Below are 4,828 nucleotides of genomic sequence, written 5' to 3' on the forward strand. Positions count from 1 at the left end.
TTAGATGATTACTTGAAATGGATTAGAAAGCTTGGAAGTAAACTAGTAAACTTGAAAGGATTTTTGAAGTGTTCTGAAGTGTTCTTCCTATGATGATTATAGCTTGATTCTTGAAGAAATTTTTGACGAAGATGATGATTAGTTTACTGGAAAAATTCGTTCATAAGTGTGTGTAGGTGTTGAGAGAGAATTAGAAAGAGAATTGGAAGTGAAATGGATTGATTGGTGAGTGGTGAATGATGAGTGGTGAGTGGGGTTAAAAGGAGTTCTAGTTAGTTGACTAGTTCATGGTAGAAGTTAAATTTGATTAGTCATGCATGACATAATGTAACGACCCTGGATTTTCCAACGTTAATTTATTAATAATTATTATTATTAATACGTGTGATTAAACAAATGTATGTTATTACATTTACATGTTGCCATGATTGCCCGTACTTGACTTTAATTGCCCGAAACGTCTTTGTGACACCCGAGACTTACACGAATAATAGTTTTAAATATTATTTACATTCATGATTGATTTTATTAATCATTTTAATTAACTAAGGTTATTAGTTAATTACTTGGGCTTTAATTAGTTTAACTTGTGAATTAATGGAACTTGGGCTTGTTTAGTGAAATGGACTCAGATTTGCAAGCCCACCCTACATCTTCATGGACTTCATTAGCCCATGTCTTTCATATGTAAGTATCATTTTAAGATGTAACTAGTTGGTTAAGGCTTTTAGAATCTAGTTCTACCATAATCCCCATGCATGGCCATCTATTAACCACCTTTAAGGACAACTTCATGCTAGTAACCATAAAACAACTCATTCCCTCTCTTTTTTTGCTGCTGCAGGCCGTGGCCTAGAAGGCCATGGTGGGAGTTTTTGGTTCATTTTTGTATTATCTCTTCACTTGTATTCTCTCATATTCAAAACACACACTACTTGCATTTCATTCTCTCTCACTTTTCTCTCTTTCTTGTAAGTGTTTTGAACAACTTGTTCTTCCTTTTTTTTCTTGATGAAAACCGTAGGCCAAACACCCCATAATCATCATCATCTTTTGTTACTTTGTTACTTTGTTACTTACTTACATATACAAGAATCAAACTCATTAGTTTCATTCTTCATAATATCTTGAATTTTCAAGAACACAAGAACATAAACTTATTAGTTTATGATTCTACATTTATTGTTTCAAAAGTTTGTAAGTTCATGTGTTGTGAAAACATACTTGTAATTCATGTTAGTAAACCTTAAAATTTACTTTACTTAAAGATCAAACCTTGGTTGAATCTTTAAAAGTATGAACAACCATGAACCTTTTACTTATTTACTTAGTTTATCTCTTTATATCATGCACTTTAATTTCATGTTTGTTAGTTAAATGGTCAAGTACTACAAGTTAGTCTTGATCTCATTAATCTTGAACTAAAAGTTAACTTGAAAGTTCAAGAACACATAAATAAGCTTTCTTTAACTATAACTTTGTACACTTATGCTTGGCTTTTGAGTCTTGCATCTTCAAGATCTAACTAAGAACTATGTTCTACGACTTAAGATCTTGATTTCATAAGTTTACTTCAAGTTTGTAACTTGTTTTTACTTTTAAAGTTCATGTAAGTGTTAGATCTAAGACCTTGATGTAACTTTGGTTCATCAACTTCATACAACTCTTAAGTGAGTTGATCTACATGTATTAGACTCACACTTGTGTCATAATTGTCAAAACTTAGTTAGTATTACTTTTATATTTCATGTATGTGTTAAATCTAAGACTTTGATGAAACTTTGGTTCATCAAAACACTTGCAACACTTAAGTGAGTTGTGCTTCATGTCTTAGACTTGCACTTGAGTTATGATGGTCAAACCATGGTAAAGATGATGTAAACACATCAATGAGTTGTACACTTGAAGCTATATGCATCAAGGATGAGAACCATGATGAACATCAAGCACCAAAACCCACCGGAACCCACTTATCTTTCTGTTTCTGTTTACAGCCTACTGTTCTGCTGTTTCTGTAACAGACCAGTAAACCTGGGCTGCTGTAACCTTGATTTTCAAATAGCTCTGTTCAAGTAGATAACTTTTCATATAGGACTCATCTTTATCCGAGTTACGGTTTAGGATTTATGGCCCTCCAATCGTCACTATGTCCTTTAATGTTGTGCAGAAATTTCTGACATATTCGCACTTAGACCGTAGCCACGGTCAAACGAAGATGAGTTTGCTTCTGTAAATTTTATCACAATTAAAGGACTCATATACGGAGCCATGGCCACTGGTCTCACCTTGTTTCAGTAAGGGTGGAGGCCGTGGTGACTGACTGAAGTCAGCCTTTGTTTTAAACTACTTTCATAAACGAAACTTACTTTACGCCTTATGTTTGATGATGAATGATGATGACCTTTAAGACCTTATTTACATACTTTTAAACCTATTGAGATGATTTACTGACTTAGTACTATTTGACTTAGGTTGAGGACTCGTTGGACCTTTCGGACCGATTACTTGCACCTTTTCCCGACTCGACTTTTACCGCTACTTTATCATTGTGAGTTATAGCATTCCCTTTTTACTTTAACTTATTTTGGGAACTGAGAATACATGCGGATTTTATGTTTTACATACTAGGCACGAGTACTTAAACTTATATATGTGTGGGTTATATAACGGCAGAAACATTCCCTTTATCTCGGTAACGTTTAGTCATTGGTTTTTGAACCGGTGAACGCGAATCTTAGATATGGATCCATAGGGTTTGACATCCCCACTCGGGCTAGTAGCGCTAGCATTTAATGAGTGTTTAATACTTCATAGACATACGCACTTGCCAAGTGTACTTTCAGGGGGTATAAACGTTAAGTTAGTTACCAAGTGCCCACGGTTAACATATACTTTATCATACTATTTTGAAACGCTCTTTGTAGCACTGAAATCTCGTGGCCTACCTTACTTACTGTTATACTTAAACTATAGCTCACCAACCTTTGTGTTGATTTTTTTAAGCATGTTTTTCTCAGGTGCTTAAGGTTATTTGCTTCCGCTGTCATGCTAGTCTTGACGTAGACACCCGCTGCTCTAGTGTTATCACCGCATGAACTGTTTATCTTGCATTCAAACTTTAATACATTTGAACTATGTTTTGTAATGACCTAAGGGTCACAGACATTTATTCATGCTTGCTATTCGTAGAAGCATACTATTGGTGTAAAACAATTGACGTCGGTTATGACGTCACCTTTTTATCGTGAATGCAACTTCTTTTATTACAGCATATAGTACTTAACCTTGTAATGATCCTATTGTTGATGATTCGTACACGATGGTTTTGTACGGGGCATCACATTTGGTTGTCTTTTATTACAGCATATAGTACTTAACCTTATAAAATGGTATGCATGCCTGTCAACTTTCGATGTAATGAAAGGTTGTCTTTTAAAAAAAAACGAATGCAATGTTTGTAAAATGTATCATATAGAGGTCAAATACCTCGCAATGTAACCATATGTTATTGTATTCGTCCTTATGGATTAGGACGGGTCGTCTCATGTGGTATCAGAGCAGTGGTCTTAGCGAACCAGGTCTTGCATTAGTGTGTATAACTGATAGATATTAAGATGCATTAATGAGTCTGGACTTCGACCGTGTCTGCATGTCAAAAAAGTTTTGCTTATCATTTCTTGTCGGAAATTACATGCTTATCATTCTTAGTCTAGACACATCTTACTGCATTGATTGCATAAATAGTGTATAGACAAAATTCATATCTTAGCGTATCTGCTAATTCATATCTTAGCATATCTGTTACTGTAAACTTTGCCTGACATATTCCGTAAATTCCTCCGTAATCTATGAAATCTTTTGTTCTATATATATAGATATTCTATGTAATTAGAATACCATCCGATAGCCGAAAATCATTTCATATCGAAAAATCCTTTATTCAATCGTACGAAATGGAACTCGCCACTAGTTCAAGTCCCTCGGATTCCGATATGGAGTTTCACTCGAGCTCCTAAAGCAGTATGACCGGAATGGATCAACCAATTAGCCATCATCTATTCTGGATGAATTGGGGATGGGTTCGTAGTCTACTAAATCATTGGAGATAAGAAGAAGGTGATCCCTTCCATTCATCACATTGCCCTCTTGGCGAAGAACCTGAAGCACTTACCGACGAACCTGTCCGAGACACCATTTTCTCTCTCATTTCCAGAGTGTCTCGTCACGATTATATATTATCTCAAATTCTAGACCTTATTCACCCGCTCGTTCGAACCACCGATCATCCCGGTGTAATAGAAGAAGTCAACGAGCTTCGCGCTCGAGTATTGGCTTTGGAGAATATGGTGTAAAGATTACAAGTACCATCAACAACACCAGTTCCACCAACAACATCCACATCGCAAGTCTCAATACCACAAGCACCAGAAGTATCACCGGCATCAACAGTACCACCATCATCAACACCAACAGTATCATTATCACCACCAACAACAACATATGCATCCCACACCACAACATCACAATATGTACCTCGAGCATCAACGTCATACGCACCATAGATACCAAGGAGTATCAACAACAATAATTGATGAAGTATTGATTCATAACTTCATTAGAGAAACATTCTGCGACGATTATGTAATCTCTAAAGTCTTAGAGATTATCTATTCTAGCTTTAATCATAAATCAGATGAGTGGACCAAAATGATAGAAGGAAGAGTAGAAACCCTGACCGGAATGGTTCATGATTTACAAGCTAGACCTTTTTTACCAGCAGCATCACCAGTACTGTCAGCATCACCAGCACCGTCAGTGCCGTCAGCAT

Source organism: Rutidosis leptorrhynchoides, chromosome 3 (genome assembly GCF_046630445.1).
Source record: "Rutidosis leptorrhynchoides isolate AG116_Rl617_1_P2 chromosome 3, CSIRO_AGI_Rlap_v1, whole genome shotgun sequence".
NCBI lineage: Eukaryota > Viridiplantae > Streptophyta > Magnoliopsida > Asterales > Asteraceae > Rutidosis > Rutidosis leptorrhynchoides.